At 35.0% G+C, this 23,266-nt stretch overlaps 1 pseudogene; it reads right to left on the bottom strand.

Annotated features, from left to right (window-relative positions):
* Window positions 1–15,192: 15,192 nt before the first annotated feature.
* Window positions 15,193–16,385, bottom strand: LOC101969841 (phosphoglycerate kinase 1 pseudogene; annotated as a pseudogene).
* Window positions 16,386–23,266: the final 6,881 nt, after the last annotated feature.

Genomic DNA, 23,266 nt, shown 5'->3' with positions numbered 1-23,266 from the left:
TCACCCCATGGCACAGAAACAACCTATAGCTGAGTTTTATAAACCAATAAAATATCTTAAAAACTTTTGAATCAGTTGATAAATATTTAATTTTGAAGATTTTACCAGAAAGAAAGAGTCCCAGTTTGTATAAATAAGTTGAAAAATGTAGAAAGCCAGGCTCCATATTTTAGCATGGAAATAATTAGCAGATACTGGGAAATGGCTGCATACTTCAGAAGGAAAGTATAGTCTTCAATTTGTCCTAGAACTGCAAGTATCTCTTGGTCTACTTTTATTTTTGCTACCTGCTGCCTCCTGAAGGGGTTTGAGTATTCTTTGTTCAGAGAAATACTCCAAATGTCATCAACTGGTTAACCAAGATTCCAGCCTGCCCATGACTATAATGAACTAAAAATCTAATGCACATTGAGATTATCCACCACCCCAAATGGTAATTTGTCTATTTTTATTATTTGTAAAATGCTACATTATATATATATATATATATATATATATATATATATATTTGTTTCTATTTTTATATATCAATTAACACTCATCTATTGTTTTACTTAAGTTATGAATAATAGGTCAGGATTTTTTAGACATTATGAGGCTAAAAAACACACAAGTAAAAATTCAATTTTATATAATGAGAGAGGTACTGGAGGAACAAAAGTCAGGAAGACAAACTTCAAGAAATCTGTTGAGTAGAAAAAGTCAGAAGGAGGAAGGAAACAATAGTCAGATTTTCTATAGTGGGGAAATTCTCAGAAAGTCCCTGATTGCTACATGCTGATTCCTATGGTCCAGCTGGCATCTGTGGTCAGAGGACAATGTCTTCTTGGTTTGACCAGCGTGGCCAAGCTAGCAGGTCCTGGTGAGTGGTCATGGGAGATTGGAAAAAATAAAACTCACATAAGCAGATTGTGAACATAAAACAGTTGGCATTGGGTGTCATTCCCTGATGAAGAAGCAGGTCTAAAGAATTATTCCAGCAATTTTTATTGTGTATGTATGATTAATTAGATTAAAAACTACGCAAGCATTATTCTTTGTATTCATGAAAGTTACAGAGTTAGCAACAATATGCAGCTTATTCCTCAGTTGCATTCTACTGTGGCAATGTGCAATGTTAGGAGCATTGTGTAGTTCTCAAGAAAGTTCAATGTTTAAAGTTACTGTTATGTCGGCAGATTCAGGAGCAGCAGAACTGGTGAAACATTGTGGTAGTCTTAGCAAGAGAATTCCTTTATTTCCAGGAGCAATGTGACTGAGAGCAAGGTCGAAGCTGATAAGACTCTAGCACAGAGCCTCCCCACTGAGGGCATTACCATAGCACCCAGGCATCGTGCACTTTTGTACAGAAATTTTCCCAGGCACCAAGGGCTCCTTGGGAACTTGCTATCCTATCTGAAAGAAGGTAAGTTCCAACATTGCCACAGCCATGAAGTCATGAGGGACTCCAATTTCACACATTGGTCTTCCAATCACAGTCACTGCTCTCCACATCTTCTCTTTTTAACTTAGGGATTTTTTTGTAAGTTTCTGACCTCATTGGATGTGAAATCTGTAGGCAAAGGTGAAATCTGTAGGCAAAGGTGAAATCTGTAGGCAAAGGCGCCTCTAGGAAGAGGTGTTCCTTAGCTTTCTTTCTCTGTAGTAGCAAGAAGACCTTAGAAGGGCAGTAATAGGAATGGATATCAACAGGATCATGCTGCACAATGGGGTTTGCTTTCAAGAGAAATCTAGTTGGAGAGAGACACAACTAGCTCTAAGACCCTAAGATACAAGTATCAGACCAATCTTACCTGGTGAGGACCGGAAGTACCACAGGAGGGCAATGAGATGATCTAGGCCTCCTGTTGTAGACTGAAGAAATCTGAGGATAAGAAGGGTAAGGACTCCTTGGGAATTTGCTATCCTATCTGAAAGAAGGTAAGTTCCAAGATGAAGGGGAAAACTGGGGCATACTTCAGGGTAAAAAGAAATGAAAAATAGGATTCAAGCATTTAAGACTGAAGGATAAATATGAGGATGGAGGATGTGGGTAATGAGGGGTTACAAAATGAAGCATTCATGGAGTGAGAGGAAAGATAGGCTTGAGGAAGAATATGAAAGTGACTTGCATTCAGGGGAATTCTAGAGTTCTATCTTTACTGAGATTTCAGTAGTTTAGCAAGAATTATGAAGGCATCATGGTAGAGTGGGTATTGAGATCTTGGGGAGAGGGCTAAGAGGATTGAAGATTTCTAGGGCTGACCCAGAGGTGGAAGCCAGGAATAGTTTTAAAGGAGAGTTTTGCAATATGATCTCAAGAACTCCAAATGAGTGAAAAGACATGGGCAAATGGACAAAGTGTGTTTGTGTGTGTGTGTGTGTGTGTGTGTGTTTGTGTGTGTGTGTGTATGTGTGTGTGTGTGTGTGTGTGTGTGTGAGAGAGAGAGAGAGAGAGAGAGAGAGATGAATAGTAATAAACCATACTGTGCATGTAATTTTTCTGAGATACAATGATCAAGGTCACAAGTCCAGTCAATCTGTGAATGTGACTCAACTGTGAAGTCACCATCACATTTAAGTTCTTTTGTATACCATAGTAATGTATGATTACACTGCAATCCCTACAATCATCCCTACTCTTATCCAATACCATTTTAGCTCCCAGGATCTCTCTGGATAGGTATAAATGCTGAACTGTGCATCAACATTCCAATTTTCCCAGGTACTGCCTGCAGGACTGGCTCTTGTATCACCTGTCTAGGAACACTGACAGCATCCAATATACACTAGACCTTTAAGGCTTCAGAAAACCAAGTGGTGGTTTGATCTAGTGTTTGGCCACTCTTCATAGCTCATCCCCCTGACTTTATACAGAGCAATGGGTAAAAACCACAAGTCCCAGTTTTTCCCCAGGGAGGAAAGAGTTGGCTACACATCTAAGGTTTTAATTTTTTCCAGGGGCTGCTCAAGGTTCTGGCTTCTATCTTACTTATCTTTGAGCACTGACAAGACCCAGCATATTCTAGAATACTAGTAGCCACAAAGAATAAGCAGGTGTTCAAACAAGTATATATGCAATCTCCATAGACCTCCCCAACCCGGCCCAGTGCAGAGTGAGTGGGCTGAAACATATGCAGCTTCCAGCTTCCCTCTGGGGAAGGAAAGAGTTGAGTCAAAACCTCTTCAGCATCCCAACTCCCCAGGTGCTATCTGATATAGGCTTCTGTCTCACCTATGTTAGAGCAGCGATAAGGTCTGGCATACTCTAGATACCTGAGAATTTACTTAGAATAAATGGTTCTATAGACTCCCACAAAGGTTTGAGAGGATTACAGATAATGTAGTTGGACTGAATGGTGAAGATTTTCCCCTATACAAAGCTAATTTGTGAAGACTGGAAAATAGTTTATGCACATGTTGATATCAAAATAATGAGTCAAGAAAATAAAGAAACAAGAAAATATGATTCAAACAAACAACAAGGTAAAGCCCTAGAAATCAACACTGATTATACAGAGACATATAAATTATGTTGCAGAAAATCTGAAATAAGCATCATAAAAATGCTCAGTTACTTCAGGAAAAAAAATATGTGAACAAAAGTAAAAGTTCAGCAAATAGAAGTTTTAAAAAGAACCAAGACCTAAGGTTCAGGCCCCAAGCCAGGAATGCCCCTGCCAACTGGCAGACCCATGTGAGAGCCTAGGCCTATCCTCCTTCCATCTTGGGACACTGCAGCAATTGCCATAGCCCTTCCCATGCAGTAACCTCCACCTTGGGACAACAGATAGGGCCTGGAGACAATTGCATCTTCAAATAGGCAGCCCACCCTTTCAGCTCCATCTCTGAAAGTGGTTACGTCCATCTTGGGATACGGCGTTGCTATCTTGAGTTACAAGAACCCTTCCAAACTCATTCTACAAAGCTAGTATCATTCTGACACCAAAACCAGGCAGAAACAAATCAAGGAAAAAAATCAGACCAATATCCCTGATGAACATTGATGCAAAAATTCTCAATAAAATTTTGACAAATAGCATGCTAAAACTTTTAACAAATTAGTGCGCCATGATCAAGAAGGGATTCCATCCATTCAAGAGATGAAAGTTTGGCTCAACCTATAGAAATCAATAAATATATTTCATCATATCAATAGACTTAACAATAAGAATCATATGATTATATCAACTGATGCAGAGAAAGCATTTGACAAAATACAGCACCCCTTCACGTTCAAAACACTAGAAAAACTAGGGGTAGTATGAACATACCTCAACATTGGGAAAGCTATCTACACTAAACACAAGGTCAACATCATTCTAAATGGAGAAGAATTGGAAGTATTTCTTCTAAAAGCTGGAACAAGACAGAGATGCCCTCTTTCATCACTTCTATTCAACATAGTCCTTGAAACTCTAGCCAGAGCAATTAGACAGATGAAAGAAATTAAAGAGAAACAAATAGGAAAAGAAGAACTCAAGCTATCATTATTTGCTGGTGATATGATTCTATACATAGAGGGTCCAAAAAACTCCACCAGAAAACTTCTAGAAATAATAAATGAATTCATCAAAACAGTAAGACATAAAATCAATACTCATTTCTATATATCAGTGATGAATCCCCTGAAAGAAATTAGGAAAACTACTCCATTCACAATAGCTTCAAAAAAAAAAAAAACCCCTTGGGAATCAACTTGACAAAAGAGGTAGAAGTAAAAGACCTCTACAATGAAAGCTACAGAATACTAAAGAAAGACATTGAAGAAGACCTTGGAAGATGGAAAGACCTCCCATGCTCTTGGATAGGCAAAATTAATACTGTCAAAATGGCCATACTACCCAAAGTGCTATACAGATTCAATGAGATTCCAATTAAAATCCCCAATGTCATTCCTTATAGAAAAAGCAAAAGTAATCATGAAATTCATTTGAAAAAGTAAGAGAACCAGAATAGCCAAAACAATCTTTAACAAGAAGAGTGAAGCAGGAGGCATACCTTAAGCTATACTACAAAGCTATAGTAATAAAAACTGTATGGTATTGGCACCAAAATAGACATGTATACCAATGGTACAGAATGGAGCAGAGACAAACCCACATAAATACAATTATCTCGTACTAGACGATAGAGCCGAAAACATACATTGGAGAAAAAATAGCCTCTTCAACAAATAGATTTCCCAGCGGAGAACTGGAAATGGATATGCAGCAAAATGAAACTAAAACCCTATCTCTCATCCTGCACAAAACTTAACTCAAAGTGGAAGAAGGACCTAGGAATTAGACCAGAGACCCTGTGCCTAACAGAGAAAAAAGTAGCCCCAAATTCTAACAGCATTTAAAGAATTAATGCCAACCCTTCTCAAGCTCTTCCAAAAATAATTAAGAGGTGGGAATACTCTCAAATTCATCTTATGAACCCTTTTCCTTGGTAACCTTAAAAAATCCCAGTAAACTGAATCTAACATCTCTTTAAAAGGATTATACACAATGAGATTATACACAAGTGAGATTTATCCCTGGGAATCAAGGATGTCTTAGCTAATTAATTAATATTACCATCATGCACTAATTTAAGAAAATAACAAGTTTGAATCAGATGATCATCCAAATAGATGCAGAAAAAGAAGCTGACACAATTCACCACACTATCATTATAAAAACTCACAATAAATTAGGCACAGAAAAACTTACCTCAACAAAAATCAAGGCTATATATTTAAAGTCTACAATTAACATCCAACTTAATGGTTAAAAGCTGAGAAATTTCCTTCTAAATTAAAAAATGCTGTAAGTGTGTCCACTCTTGACATTTTTGCCACAGTACTAAAAGCTTGAGCCTGGAGTATTAGGCAAGGAAAATAAACTGGAAAAGAGAGAAGAGGAAAATGTCAAACTGTCCTAGTCATTGGATGACAAGATCTCAGATATAGAAAACCCTGAGGACTCCACAAAACAACAAAAAACCTTTTAGAACTAATAAATGAAATCACATGAATGACTAGCAGGCACTCAAAAAGATGCTCAAGGTAATTAATGATCAACAGAATACAAATTAACATTTCTATGACTTATCACAACACACCTGTGAGGATGGGTTTCATAAAACCAACAATATTTTTTAATGTAATGTAAAAATTGTTCATAAGAATGTAGAGAAATAGAACCCCTGTAAACTTTTGGTGGGAATGTAAATTTGTGCAGCTATCATGGAAAATACTAAAAAGTCTCCTCAAATATCTAAAAATAGAATTATCATGCTTTTTGGGAATCCTACTTCTGGAGTATTTATTCAACAGAACTAAAATTAAAATCTCAAAATATATATATATATATATATGCCTCTGTTCACAGCAACATGATTTTCATGAACCAAGACATACAAATAAAACGTATACATTCATCAACAGATGAATAGACAAAGAAAATGTGGTACATACATACTGTGGAATATTTTTCAACCTTAAAAAAGAAGAAAATCCTACCATATGTGACAAGTTTCCCTGAAAACGTTATGAGAATGAGAATAAGCTTGTCACAGAGAGCTTGTAGCACATAATTCCACTTATATTTAGTATCTAGAATAGTCAAATTCAAATAAGTAAAAAGCAGAATGATGGTAGTTAGGGTCTGGGAAGGGAGTAAGAAATGGGAAGATATAACTCAATGGGATGAAGTTTCAGAGATGTAAGATGAATCAGTTTCAGGTATGTGTGTTATAGTTCTGTATGTATACTTGATACTGTATTGTATGCTGAAAAAAATGTTATAAAATACCACATGTTTATAATCCTTATCTCTATAAAATATAAATAAATAAGTGTATGATGAATATTTTCTTAACTGTCCCACAATGGGCAGGTCTCCTCCCTCTGGGGCAATACTTCACATTGGCAGCAAGGTCAGAAGAATGTCAGTTCCTTTTCTTTATTGATGAGTTCAGTGTGAACACTTCAGACATGTGTGGAATAAGAAAGAAGCTGAATAATGAGAGGCTGATTGTCCACTCTCAGCTACAAGAACATGGACACATAATTTTGGGATTATTCTTATGAAATTGAAACCGTGGCTCAGGATTCTCAACTTCCTCATTTCTTGATGTGGGCATGGGTAGAAGGGGGAAAATGGGAAATTTTTAATCTACTTATTTTTGTTACATTATATTAGAGCAATAATTCATAGACCTGTTTCATGGCTACATACTTTAAAATAAATATGTGTCACACCTAGTAGTTGATTTGTAATTTACATGCATTAAACAATAGCTGACATGTTCTATACTCTACTGTACATAAATTACCTCACACAGACCTTTTTTTTTTTTTTTTGACAACTAGTGATTGAATGCACTATGTTTCAGGAATGTGCTAGAGTCTGAGGTTACAAAAACACATCAGAGGTAGTGTTTTCCCTCAGGGAATATTCTAATAAGGAATATAGGCATGTAATTAATGATTATTTTGTCATAAGTGCTATAGGTAAAGTATGATATGGGATATATTAAATTACAGGGAAGGGGTGTATCTAAAAAAGACAGAGGATTCAAGGGAATTTTCCCAAAGAAAAAAACTGCTTTAATTATACCTAAGAAATGAGGGAAATCATGAGAAAGGCATAATATAAAAAATTCACAAAGTAATTAAAAAATTAAATGGATTAATATGCATTGGGAAAACAAAAGACTGCTCTTTTATATATTACTAAGCAATGAAGTAACAATCTTTTATTTTAAATGAACTTAGTTAATCTTGATCATTAAGAAAAATGATTTGTTTACTTTGTTTGGCCGAACTGCTAATTGATCCTGAATATATACTCTCTTTTCCCTTTGTAAGGGAATCTTGATTATTAGTTAGACAAAATATCTGGCATGACACTTGTGATAAAGTTCAGAAGTATAGAATATAAGTGGACATGTTGTCTTTAAAGAACAACAAATATCCTTCTCTATAACTTTCTCCTTCCAGTTGACAAGGATATGGATATGGCCAGGATTGGAACAGTCTTCTTGGCCAGTACAGAGAAAACTTCAAGCTGGAGATAGTAGGGAAAACACAGAAGGAACTCAGGACCTGGAACCCATGCGTGCACCCATGGCTTAGTATCCTTGACTTCTTTTACTGCAGAAAGAAATGCATGTGTACATTAGGGGTTTCTATTATTCAGAGCCAAACAATTGTAATGGATACAGTTTTATTCTCACAATCTTTTTAAAAAATGATTTGTAAATAAACAATGACAAAACCGAATTTAGAATTAACAGTTAACTTTGTAGACCACCTGTGGCAGTATGACACTTTACCAGGGTGTACACATCTCATTTAAGTCTCTCAATATCCTCTATAGTAGGCACCATTATTATTAGCTCCAAGTTAAAGGGGAGAACCTCAAAAGCTTTAAGTTAGGAGAAAAGTCAGGATTTGAACTAGGCAGTTTAAATCATGTGTCTGGCTCTTCTTGTCAAGTATATTTTGCCTCCCAAATAAGGTAAAAATTAAAGAAAATATTTGTCATCAATAATAAAAATTAAATTATAAAATTTAATAAATTCATTCTGACTTTACAAGATATATATTCTATATTTGTCACTAAGTATTAAAAAGGTAATATATTTTAAGACTTTGGGAAAATATGGTACATCTATATGTAAGTAATTATGAAATAAAAATGGAAAAAAGACAAAATCTAACAGCACATATAAGCAGACCTAAAATTTGTGAAAATGGTTTTAAATTGCTTTTTAAATAGCCAGATATCTAATTTTACACAACTACCATTTGCGTATTTTTTGACTGATATAAGATTTCTTTACTATAATGTCATCCGTCAACGAGAGCAGAAACTTTTTCCTGAAAAATATAAGAAGTCTTTAATGTATTGAAACTTTTTCCTGCAAAATATAAGAAGTCTTTAATGTATTTAAGAAGAAATCATTGCTCAGAGAATTAAGAAAACTACATAGTAAAACAAGTTAATTAAAGTTTGAATTAGAGATGGATTTAGCTCTCCTAATTATCAATCACTATAGTAATAGTTTCACTATATCTCATGCATAAAGAAAATCTTCTATTTCCACTTGATGGAAAAGTAAGCAGCATATTTAACTGGGACTACATATCACTGTAAGTTGAGGATTCCAAAGTGCCTATTGTTTGCCACATTTTAAAAGTGATACTAATTTATTGTACTCAATGTATTAGCCAGTCAAAGACATTAATCTGGAGATGAATGTTGGTAGATTTATGAATAACTGAAATTATTCAAATGTCTTAACTATCCTCTAAAGCATTTTTTTTTTCCGTCACCATTTTATGTAGTCTTTTGCTCTTATAAAGTTGATCCCCACTCCCTGCCCAAGGACAGGTGACAGATGTGAATCTTTTAAAATGTGTCATGATTTAGTAAGACAAACATGATTCAGAAGGGAAAAAAATGATCATGATTGCCCTGAGGTAACTGTTCCATTTAGTTAAACAGTGAAAGCGCAGGAATGGGAGGGGGAGAAAGGAGGGGGGGGGACTGATTTTTGATAGCTTGAATGAAACAGTTGAGTTGAGGGAGTAGTACCTATGAAGATTCAGAGCAGTCTTGGCTCATACTGGAAAAAAAGTACTTTGAATCCTCTCCCTTGTCATCCTTAAGCTTTCAAATATCAAACCCTTTATGAAAACGCATTAAGAAATAAATTCAATCTCACCGGTATTTCACATGAGTTTATTCTTTAGTTATGGTCATGGTTTTGAAGCTTGCTGAAAGTTATAAATGAAATAATCATTCACGAGACTAAAAACACCAGTTACACTCGACATCTCACACTCTTCTTTTTTAATTTTTTTTTTTTTTTTTTTTTTTAGTTTTAGGTGGACACAATATCTCCCTTTTATTTTTATGTGGTGCTGAGGATCGAACCCAGTGCCTCATGCATGCTAGGCGAGCACTCTACCACTGAACACAACCCCCAGCCCTCTTAACTAAGAATAATTCAGCACAGTTAGGAGTCTTCATCTAAAAAGGGTTTCGTCATAAAATAAACATGGCAAATGATTTCTCCTTGTTCACTTGGAAAGGTCACCTTTGAGGTTCATCTGCAATGTAAGATGGGAAGGCCTGAAATGTGCCCATCTGCCAGAAATTAGAGGGTTGCAGTCTCCTGAGCAGTCACTGGCCTGTTTTGAACAGGCAACCCCAAATTCATCAACAGAAACTCTAAAGAGCTCTTAAGCCTTTTATTAATTGGTGTTAATTTGAATATCATGGAATTGCCCTAACTTAAAAAAAAAAACAAAAAGCCAACTAAAATGTGAGAAAATTCTCAAGCAAAATAGATGCATGAATTGCTCTGGGAAATCCAGTTTACCAAGCAGGTTTTATTGTGCTCTTCTCAGCATGGTTCTTAGTCTCTAAAGCCTCACCACATGCTGTAACAATGAAGTTATTGCTTATTGACCAGACCAAGCTGACAACCAACAAACACTGCCATGAGTTATTTCAAGCTGGATTACAATCTTCTCCTTGGTAACCCATTGGTGTGTGTCTAATAAGTAGTGTTCAATAACATTCAGGGCAGCAAACTCATGAAGAATCACATTCAGAAATAAAACACAACACAACCAAACAAAACAGGAAAGAAAGCTGACATGTGGAAAAATATACTCTAGATACAATAAACTAAATGAGAAAATACATATTTTTTTCCCAAAGGGAAAAATGTACTCTTTTTCTAAGGCATGAATAATTCTAGACAAGACTGTGTTTTTTATTATAACCTAACTTTACGAGTAACATTGGACTATTCTTAAGGATGGATGGGCATTCATCACCCAGCTCTTTGATGGAAGGTGTTGATACATTTTTGGTGGTAGCTTAGCTACATTGTTCTTTAACTCCTTCAGAAGTTTTAGATGAAGCCTATTTGAACTTAGTGATTTATGGCCACTTAATTTCTCATATTTTTTCAATCAGGTCTTTGTTTTGATTTCTCTGACAGTTCCTCACCTTTCTCTGTACAGAGTAACTCCAGGGTAGATAATTCTTCATCATCCTGAAGTAAAGGCCAGGCACAAAGCACCCCTTTAGCTCCTCTGTATTCTTTGTAATCTCTTCAGATCACTTCATTCCTGACATAGCCTAGTAAAGCAAGCCAATCTCCAGTGGATTTTGCATTTCTGATGCAATTTATTTCATGTGAATTGTTTTATTGACATTTAAAAAATTTTACATATATTTTTTTTAAAAAATTTTATCCCTAAAGATCAGTATCACAGTTTGATCACTTCCTTTCATCCTTTCCAAGCCTCAACGTCATCTTATTTTACTTTCCTCAGTGTACATGAATCTGAAGTGTATCTCATGCAGGATTTATGCTGTTGTTGTGGATTTTAATTTCTTATCTTTTCCCTTTGGAATCTTCCTAGATAATCTCTTTGTTTTTGTTGTTGCTTCTATTAACCCTCCTTTCAAAAACTGAAGTATGCAAATGTGTTTCTATGATATAATGTTCTCCATGAAAATTTCAAACTGATTATGCCATTGCTACTGTTGATTCTTAGTTTATCTTCTTTACTCTCAGACCATTGAATCAGCAGTGATAGAAGCTGTACCAACCTCTCCAAGTGCCTAAATAGGGTATTTGTATGTAGGGGAAAAAAAGGTTTAAAACGTTTATTTACCCAACAAGAAAAATTTCATTATAGCTTTTAACAATCTACAAATCTCATTAATAGTTATGCTACTTTTTAAATGAACCACTTGTGTCAAAATAACCAGAATAACAAAGTCTTCCCACCTACCAACCTCATACTCCCTAACTTTCACTACTGTTCCATGCTTTTTATAGCACGCCTTTGTTGTAATGTAAAGCGTATGTCCTGTATTTCAATATGATAAATCAATCACATGGAAACATAGGTTTCTTATTAACATATGCCAATCACTCTGTGATAATCTACCAACAGTTATGTGTAGCAACCATAGTTTGCCCCTTTTTGTATAAATAAAACAATGTGTCTCTCTCACTTTTCTAACCATTTCAATATAACGCCTAGTGTCAGACAAACCCAACTGAGTAGTGGTGAATTTATTCTTACTCCTTCCAGATTGAATAAATCTAACTCAATAGTTTTGTATTACCACAGATCATATTTTGCAAGAAACTGGGGAAGAACCACCAAATTCCTAGTATAACTAAAAAACACACAAATCTTTCAGCAAAATATTAAAGGAACTTTGTGAGAAATAGTAAATCCAGCACATATTTGTCTGTTACTAGGGAAATTTCCATGAACTTTATCTCAGAACACCTTATTATCATCTATTTCTCTTATATGGATCATTCAGATTGCCAGATCACTTGCAGACATCATTGTCAATATTTCCCAAGTGCTTACAGTTAAACACACCTGGTCTGGATACATCTGTTAATATTTGCACCTAAATTCATATTCAGAATATTTCATCCTTTGAGGGAACTCAGTTTTTTTACAAAATAAATGTTTTAGGCAAATGTTCTGGTTGAATTGTACTGCCCCCAAATTCATATGTTGAAGTCCTAATCTCAAAATGTGGCCTTATTTGGAAACAGGGAGTCACTGCAGATGTAAAGAGTTAAGCTGAAGTCACGCTGGAATAGAGTGGGTCAAAATCCAATATGATTGGTAGTATTTAAAATGGGAGTATTTGGACACAAATATGCACACAGGGAAAACTCTCTGTGAATATTGGAGTTTTGCTTCCATAAACCAAGAATGACAAGAAACTAGGAGGGAGCTTGGAATAGATCTTTGCTAGTGTGGTCAGAGGGATTACAGCCTGATGAACTACTGATCTTGGACTGCCAGCCTCCAGAATTGTGAGACTGTATTTCTGTCGTTTAAACCACTTGATTTAGGATACTTTTTTGATGATTTTACCAGCAAGTGAATGCAATAAAATTCAGTATTGTCAATCAAAATCAAATAATAAATGAGAAAAATATGGTTGGTGGGAAGAGAAAAATGTAATTTGTAATATAATTTTGAAGGTTTATTTTTAAATTGAAATGTAAAAATTTCCATAATTGTTAGGTAATTATCAGCTTGATCTTTAGGATCCTTAGGACACTTATTTCATATTTAGGTTGCTAGTGCTTTATAACACTATTTTATATTAATTTGTCTTCAGGTCTGTCTCTCCTATTCTAAGATCTGAGAGGGCTAGAACTATGGGCAGCTTCTTTATCCCAGGATCTTATAATAGCATATGACACACAGAACAGGCACATAAAATGTTTTCAAAGAAAGATGAAACTACAATTGCCATAATATTTTAGAATTTTAGCCAGATTGTTCCATTGAATAAGGTTTTCACTCAAATACTATGGGTTCCTAATCAAGACATATAAAATCATTCAACAGTCTGGATTATGACTCTATCTTTTCTCAATACCACAACTAAAAAAGAGATATATTGTATTTTGAAAAGATTCCTACAGGAAAAAATAATCTGATGATAAAGAGGACTGAAAAGTAAGAGTGAGCAGATAGAAAACAGTCCCTGGCCTCTGAACTAGATTTCTATTTGTAGATTCTTATTGTTGTCTGTTTCTCAGACCCAGTATTAAGAGACAGCATTAAACCACTGCCATGTGTTGACCTCTATTGTAGATGCAGATTGTCCTGCCTGTCCAGGGATGGAAATGTGCAAGCTGAAACACTCATCTTAATGTGAACCAGACTTAGTGGGGGATTCACCACTGTATCCTGCCAGGTATTAGGGCCTTCCAGATAGTCGGTTGTCTTTTGATGATGTGCCTATAAATTCTTTCATTCTCTGAGCCTGAGCCCAATGTTTTTCCTTCTCCTCTTCCATTTGACCTCCACTGCGTCTCATCTGCATTGTGAAGTCTGACATAAGCCACTATGGTTTAATTTCACCTTCATTGTGCTGCGTCTGTTTCACCATATATCCAAGATCACTGTATTTCTAAGAACAGTCTGGTAATTTGATTCCTAATCCTGATAGATAATTCAGCTTTACTTTTCTGACTCTGGGTCTTAACCTGCTAACAAATACCCAAGAACCAGCAGTTCACCACCAATGTGGAGGCACAGATTCCCAATCTCATTTCCCAGATGTTCAAGAAAAGGCCCTGCTTTTTATCTAGGAAGATGTGTTTCCCAGATAAGTGCTGTGGACATGAACTGCCACTAGCAGATTCCTGTATATCAACCTCATGGGAAGAAATAAAGCCTTTGTAAACACCATATTTATTAATCTCATGAGTTTATAACCTGTAGGGTATACTCATTAATAAAGCTGAATACAGAAATTTTTTCTTGTAAATTCTTCACAATTTTCAGCAATTTTCCCATAAGATTAAGTTATTTTAAACAATGTATATTGTTTTCATTTGCCACTATTTTCTATTATTTTAAAAATATCTGATATAACACAAGGGAGATTGGAAAGCTTTGATATAATTACATTAGAGATTGAAAGCAGAAATCCAGATTAAATACAGTTTACAACTGTATTTTAGTAGGCTAATGAAAGGTGTTTAGAGTGCATTTTTTAATCAAGATTTAAAGGTAATGTGTTTTCTACCCCACCTCCCTTCACCTAAAAAAAAAAAAAAAAAAAATCCCTGAATTTCCAGTTGGCTCTTGGGGTAAAAAAATAAGTAAATAAACCAACCAAAAGATCTGCCAACACTGTGTTTACATTCCCACATGGCTGGAACTGAGCTCAGAGATGACATCTTTAGTTTACCACAATCCCCACGACTCATTTTTTTTTCCAGTTTCAATGGACACTTTTATTGACTATTTAATAGATCATCAATTGTTTCTTCCTAAAACTGGAATTTCATCTTGTTTTCATGCCAAGTAGTGAACAGTGACAAGCTAATCAAAATAAGCTACTTCAAAGAGAGAACTAAGCTAACACAGCTTACTTTGTTTTAACAGACAAAATATAAATAGATGCACTCTAGAATACACAATGGTTTAGCCACCAAGAAATTTAAATGAGATCTTGAAGAATAGAGGCAAACCAGGGTGCAGTAAAGATGAAATGAGATGCCATATAACTGTTTAAGGATTCCTAGTAGTACCTCTCTTGGCCATTACCTGAATCTTGATGTCAGGGGAGATTTTAGCTAATGCCAACTGGAGATGTGGAAAATGCTAAGATGACTTAGGAGCTATGCAAAGAAACCAAAGGCAGGAAAATATTATACATTCCTGAGAGCATCCACCCCAGGAAGGACTTTACCTTCCAGGACCTCCAAATTAGTACCACCACCAGTGGCTGACTTTATCCTCTGTATTCCATTTGGCACAGCGAGTGGACATGTCTCTACCACCTATGATAGTGATACAGCCCCTGGAAAAAAATCACCATTCAAAGACACCCACAGGTCCATTCCATACAATTTGCTTAGCCCGACTGACAGCCTCGGCATACTTCTTGCTGCTCTCAGGATCACAGTCCAAGTCCAGCCAGCCATCAGGTATGCCAGAGGCCACAGTGGCTTGGCCACTCTTGGCATCTCATCAAACTTGTCAGTAGTGACAAAATCAACAGGCAAAGTAATCTTCACACCATTCTTCTCAGCTTAGCACATATGGTCTTTGACAGTCTTGGATCCCTCTTCATCAAACAGAGAAATGCCAATCTCCAAGTTGTTGAGAATCTTAAGGAAGGTAAAAGCCATTCCACTACCAATAATCATCTCATTGACTTTCTCCAGCATATTATTTATCAGCTGGATCTGGTCTGCAAATTTAGTTCCGCCTATGAAGTCCAGGAAAAGTCACTCTTGGCTTTCTAAGGCCTTGGCAAAATAGCTCAACTCTTTCTTCATCAAAAAACCACCAGTCTTCTGTGGAAGATTGACTTCCATCATGGAGCTGTGGGCTCAGTGTGCAGTGCCAAAAGCATCATTCACATAGACATCCCCTGGTTTGGAAAGTGAAGCTAAAGAAGCTTCTACTTTGGCTGGCTCAACTTTAGCCTTATTCTCAGAAGCATTTTTCCCTTCCCTTCTTCCTCAAAATGAAAGCAAAAGTTCTCCAGCAGTGTAACAGACCCAGCTGCTGGATTGGTACAAGCTTTCTCTCTTCTAGGCCCACACATTCCTTCAAGAACAAAACATCCTTGCCTAGCCAAGATTTTAGATCTGCAGCAACTGGTTCTAAGGAGTACTTGTCAGGCATGGGGATACCATCAGGCCAGCCCAGATGGCTCATGAGGACAACTGAGTTGCTCCATTGTTCAAACAAAGTTTGATGCTTGGGACAGCAGTCTTGATCCTCTGGTTTTTCATTATCTGGTTATTCTTCATAGGAACATTGATGTCAACTCTCATAACAACTTTCCCTTCACATCCAGCTTGTCCAGAGTCAACTTGTTAGACAGCAACATTTTGGCAATAAGGCAAGGGTGAGAGGTCAGAGACTGAAAGTAAGATAATGTGATTGATGTGCTATCCAGATGCTTGCAGAATGCTGAGCACCTCACCTACCAGGAGCACCTCACCACTTCCTCTTATTCATACCAATCTTATTTCTTATTTCACTCATCAGAGATAACCATTAGTTCCTGTATGAATTAAAGTAATCTGTAAGAGACCTGATATTTTGATGTTCGGTGCAATTGATTTTATGCTGTGAATCTTACATCTGCCTGAAAAAAATATTTTTAAAAATGTAATTGTGCTTATTGTCAGATATAATGTCCACATAAACTGGGTTGTTCAATACTATTACATGTCCCGAGTTTCAGTTTTTCCTAACGTGCGGACAGACCCTATGGGTATAGGTTGTTATTTAATGAAAAAAAAGTCAATTACACTGTGTTGTTTGTTTCAAAAGTGCTCTGATATTTTTTTTTAATATTTATTTATTTTTTCTTAGTTCTCAGCAGACACAACATCTTCGTTTTGTATGTGGTGCTGAGGATCGAACCCGGGCTGCACGCACGCCAGGCGAGTGCGCTACCGCTTGAGCCACATCCCCAGCCCTGCTTTGATATTTTTAAAGAACAAAAGCAGGATAAGAATCCTTTAACAGACATGAGGTCAAGAGGCATTATATGAAAACTGGAGCATCTGAGATGTAACTAGCATGAAACCATTGGTTTAAAATATTTCAAATTTGATCCTTTCCACCTTTCTGGATTTGGTCTCTAACTTTGCCATTGACTACCTCTGAATTTGTGGACAAATCTCAATTTCTGCAGCCCTCAACTTCTTAATTTGTCATACTATCTCCACAGTTCCATGAATGATCTTTCAAGACCCACAGTCTTTCTTTAAAAACTCCAGTAAGATTCCATAGCACATTGGAAATTTAAATTTTAACTAGCACAATTTATTGTCACAACTCATATGTTTTGCAATAGTACAACGTTGTAAGAAAATCTAAAGTTGCTGAACGCCTTGTTGCTTTATAGGTGGAATGCTGACCTATTTCTTAAACATAACTTCACATGTTCATCAGACTGTGTTAAATTTCATTTGGAATTTAATTCTAGAATATGTTCCATCTACCTAAGATTTTAAATGTATTAAACTACAATACAATTCTCTGATACCTCCCCCCGACCACACTTTTCTGTTTTATCTTGAGAATAGACTCTCTCTATCTTTGGGCTACTGGTATACAAGGAAGAGCTGTATCCATCAAGATGGGCAATCTGCCCTTCCTCCTGTGGCTGATTGAACTACACTGAGACAATATGATAAACTAGGAATCTGGGGTTCATTTAGCTTCTTCTCCCTCTTTGATCCTGCAACACCTATCCAGTCATGTGATTTGTACATTATTCTTACCATATCCCATCCAACCTGCTGCTATTTTCTAATGATTTCCTTGCACAAACCTTGTCTCTGTAAATGTCTGTAATAGTGTCTTCACAGTTTTTCTTCAACATGTGCTTAATTATTTCTTTCCACTTTATAAACCACTATCCTTTTTCTCTTAGCAGTGTGAATGCAATATGTTAAAGGTAAATGCACAGGTCTTGGGAATGTGGCAATCCAGGGCTTTATTGTTGCTCTATAATTGTTTGCTCTGTAGTCATGGGAAGTAGGTGAGGATATCTGAAAAGTAGATATTTAAAATATTATTTTTGGGGAAAAGATTATATTCTTTTTAAATATCACCATGTAAGGTAAAACTAGGACCTATGAATGAATGTTGGGATCAATATTTTTAATGAAATACACTGAAAAATCCTCACTGAAGATACTCAATATGAAATTTAATGTTTTATAAAAAAATTTCTCCAGCCCTAATTGGATTAAAATGGAGAAAACATAACCACAAGTTAAAGAAGAAAATGTAAGCATCAGGAAAAAGGGACATTGTATGCGGAAATAACAAAGAATATTTTCAATATAAGACTTTCAGATTCTCTGGTTTGAGTTTATTTGAATTAGCTTAAATTAAATTCTCACTCAAGTATATTTTATACTTTAATCTCAGGTCTATTTTATTTATAAAAAAAGTTCAGTTTACTAATGTTAAACTTTTTTTTATTAAATTGACAGTATAAAATAGATATTTTAAATTTAATTTTATTGTACTTAAAATTGTATTTAGATGAAAAAGGCAATATTATGTTTAATTCTTTGGATGGGTGACTTGAGAAAATCTATTTACATTTTGGGGGAAGTCTATTCATTAATACATGTACATGCACCAGATTTTGTTATAATTCTACCCAAATATCTATGATCAGATTTTTCCCATTATATCCAAATACTAATTCAAAGGATCATATTATTTGAAATGAATAATTGATCAAAGAAATTACACTATAGAGTTTCTTCAATATTTCAAATTATTTTTATATAAAATATTTTGGGGACATATTTTAACAAAAGACATTTGATTCTTGAGGGTTTTTTTTTAAATTCTTGTGTTGCTTTTGAGGCTACATAAAAGGCTAAATTATTGCAAATTCTGATGGCCTTTTTAATTATGTGAATACCTGTCTATAGGACTAAGGTTAGACCACCAACAAATTTCTGATAAGCTATCAAGTAGCATCATGTGTTAACAATTTTTGGTCACTTTTAATCTAGTTAGGAGTCAAACCAGTAAAATAGAGGTGAAAGGTCTGATTAAAAAAAAAAAAAACTCCGTTGGGCCAGTCAAAATCTTAAATTTTCTCAATTTAAGTTAATTATATCAGCTAAATGTATGTAATGGAATTAGCAACATGTTTACCCTCATTGTAAAATCACACTTCCCCTGTACAGATTAGAATCAATCTTTTAATGTTTATCTAAGTCTTACAAAGAGGACTAAGAAGGACATACTATTATGTCTAATGTACTTCATTATTCAATTTAAGAATAAAGCTACATTTTAAGGTTTAATAAAGTAATACTTTTTTAAAGTAAATAAGTAACATTTTTGTTATATTCTTCTGGAGTTTACATATAAATTTTCGCACTAGCTAAATATTTATCTCATGACACAGCATTACTTTTTTGATCAGTTTTATTATATTTTTATTGCAGTGAGTCATTTACAAAATGAAGAAAATGATTATCATCAATATTGACTACTGTATCTTTTAAACCCAAATAAACATAAAGTTAGTCCAAACTCAATATTTCTTTAATCTAAATCTTCATAAATAGATAATCTTTTTTTATTGATTGTTCAAAACATTACAGAGCTCATGATAAATCATCTTTCATACATTTGACTCAATTGGGTTTTGAACTCCCATTTCTACCCCAAATACAGATTGCAGAATCACATCTGTTACATACTCACATTTTTACATAATGGCATATTAGTGACTGTTATATTCTGCTACCTTTCCTATCCCCTACTATCCCCCCTCCCCTCTCCTCCCATCTTCCCTCTCTGCCTCCTCTGCAGTTGTTCAATTCTCTCCCCTTTTTCCCCCTCCCCCTTGCCCATCATAACTTCTTATATTTTTGTGTATCATTGAAGGTCTCCTACCATTTCCATATGCTTTCCCTTCTCTCTCCCTTTCTCTCCCCCCATTCGTCTTTGTTTACTGTTAGTCTTTTCCTCATGCTCTTCCTTCCTGATCTGTTCTTAGTTGCTTTCTTTATATCAAAGAAGACATTTGGCATTTTTTTTTAGGGCTTGGCTAGCTTCACTTAGCATAATCTGCTCTAATGCCATCCATTTCCCTGCAAATTCTATGATTTTATCATTTCTTAGTGCTGCATAATACTCCATTGTATAACAACAAGAATAAACAAATGGGACTTACTTAAACTAAAAAGTTTTTTCTCAGCAAGAGAAACAATAAAAGAGGTAAATAGAGAGCCTACATCCTGGGAACAAATTTTTACCCCTCACACATCAGATAGATCCCTAATATCCAGAATGTATAAATAGATAATCTTTTGAACTTAAATTTGAAAAAGTAAAGATCATTTTATGACCTATTTATGACTTATCTTACAAGTTTTACAGGTCACATATTATTGTTTTTGTTTTATTGAAACAAATGATTTTGTGAAGGGCAAGTGGCTCCATTTAACTTACTTAGTCATTTCTTTAACTGTATTTCTTTTTGGTGTTTGTCTTCTTTTATTATTTAAAAATGTTCTTTATTGGAGAATTGAGAAAAAACCTTATATAAAATATTAATGGAATATGATATAAAAGTCATAAAGATGAAGATAAAATATTATAACTTTTTTCTTCTATAGATAATATCTAATGGAATTCATTAAGTATACATAGATCTCAAAATAAATTTTAAAAAATATTCTCTTATTAGATTTTTGAGAATATAGTTAATGAACAAGGATAAAACTTAAATGTAGTTTTAAAATTTTTTATTGGAAATTAGATGCAAAACACATTGGAAGACAGTATAAATTCTTACTTCTAAGTGAAGACATTCATGTTCTGGGGATACAGGGCACTGCTTGCCTAGCATATGTGAGGCCTTGGATTCAAATGAAAAGAATCATGACTACCCTTTCACACAATAAAAACATTGTGCACTGAAATAAATACTTCTATTCTAGTAGTAAAAACATAAATTATAATCAACTATGATTGATTATGATCATTTTATCTTTCCTATTAAGTTCATAAAGATGACATTTATAGGAGTAAAAGCTTTTAAATATTTGTCCTGTTGCTGTTGTTGTTTTCTCTTTAACACCCAAAGCTGCATCTATAATTTTGTCTTTTTCTGTCCTTAAATAGGATAACAAGATTGTTTAAGCTTGAGAAACTACAAATCTTAGATCACCTCCTTTGTTCAAAGAAGCACTATTGAAGGAAGAATTTACTCCGGTGAAGAATGATTTTTGAATATCTGAACTTGAATAAGAAATTATCACCACTTGGGCTGGGGATGTGGCTCAAGCGGTAGCGCGCTCGCCTGGCATGCGTGCGGCCTGGGTTCGATCCTCAGCACCACATACCAACAAAGATGTTGTGTCCGCCGAGAACTAAAAAATAAATATTAAAAATTCTCTCTCTCTCTCTCTCTCTCTCTCTCTCTCTCTCTCTCTCTCTCTTTAAAAAAAAAAAAAGAAATTATCACCACTTTGGAGTTCTGTTAGATTTCACTTTCCCTTTAACTTTAGTTTCTGCTCTATACTAAGTTTTCCACTGGCAATCCTATTTTCAGTCTGCAATCAAAGAAAAAGATCTGAATGTGTGGAATGAGTAAGTTCACATGCACAAAGTCCCAGACTAATTTTTGAGGCAATAGATTCTCATGAAAGACTTTTTTCCCTTTATTTTATTCCCTCAATGATACATTGTTTATCAATATGGTTAATTTGAACCATACTTTCAACTCTGTGAACTGACTTTTACTTTGGAAGAAAAATTAAGCTACAATTAACAGAAAATCCAGAACATTAGTGGTTTAAACAGTTCAGAAATTTCTTTCTCATTGAGTTAGAATCAGCGTTAAGACTGGTCTCCGACCCCTTATTATCAGGGACTCTAGCCCTTTCTTGCCAGTTGATGCCAATATAAAGATTCTATATTCTTTTCCAAGCTCAAGTCAATGTTTATTTTAAACACTTCTTGAATTTTCCTTAAGGCACCTCTACTCATATCCCACTTGTCAGAATCTTGCTACATGGCAAAGGAAGTCTTTATTCTGTGCTTCCTGGAGCATAGCCAACCCCAGGAGGTTATTGACACGAAAAACAAGAAGAAATATTCCAGATAAACAATTCTTTTTTTTTATTATTTGCTTTTTTTGTTGTAGGTGGACATATGCTTTTATTTTTATTTATTTATGTTTATGTGGTGCTGAGGATGGAACCCAGTGCCTCACCCATGTTAGGGGAGTGCTCTACCACTAAGCCATAACCACAGCCCCACCAATTCTTTATTTAAGAGTGAAAGTGAGAACACAAGAGAGGGAATACCAAAGTTAGGGCAAAGAAAAGGGTGCTGCAATTAAGTGACAGGTGATTAAATTTGGAAAATTAATTAATTAAAAAATTCTTCTTAAAAAACACCTCATTCTAACAACCCTATTCATTAAATAAATAAACAAATAAATATATTCCCCTCTGATTTGTTAGACACTTCTAATCATGGATAACTTCCAACTAGGATACACTTTTTCTTAAAGACTTGAATTTATAATCTATACTTGACTATATATTTTTATACTTTTATCCAGTTGGGTCTTCAGGTCTCAAAGACACATATTTGTAACATTTTTATATTATCCTAGAGAACTTCCTAAATAGTGGTTTCAGTATTTTAAATTAAAATGTTTAAAATTGTTTCCATTGCTGGTATTACTATTAATATTTGATCATATAAATTAATGAGAAGAGATTTCTTCCCCTATCAAAGCCATCTTTAACCGTGAATTTCTTTTTCTTTTTCTTGTGGGGCAGGGGGATACCAGGGAATGAACTTAGGGGTACTCAGCCACTGAGCCATATCCCCAGCCCTATTTTGTGTTTTAATTAGAGACAGGGTCTCACTGAGTTGTTTAGCACCTCACCATTGCTGAGGCTGGCTTGGAACTCACCATCCTCCCATCTCATCCTTTCAAGCCACTGGGATTATAGTGTGTGCCCAGCTTGAATTTATTTTTCATAAAGCCACTTATCTTTAAAGAATTCAAGTCAGCTGGTATTTTTTTTTATCCTAGGTGGTAAGATTTTTAAAGAAATCACTATAACTTGAGGCCAATTCAGATTGCACAGAAATAGGAATAAGGGAGTGTGCAGATATCAATTAAGTTGTTCTTATGAGAATAATTAATTTAAGGTTTATGGTATATTTTAAAATTTCATAAAAGAGGCATGT

This window comes from Ictidomys tridecemlineatus, chromosome 2 (assembly GCF_052094955.1).
Source record: "Ictidomys tridecemlineatus isolate mIctTri1 chromosome 2, mIctTri1.hap1, whole genome shotgun sequence".
NCBI classification, from domain to species: Eukaryota; Metazoa; Chordata; class Mammalia; order Rodentia; family Sciuridae; genus Ictidomys; species Ictidomys tridecemlineatus.
The sequence above is the reverse complement of the archived record's forward strand: the minus strand, read 5'-3'. Positions and strand labels throughout refer to the sequence as shown.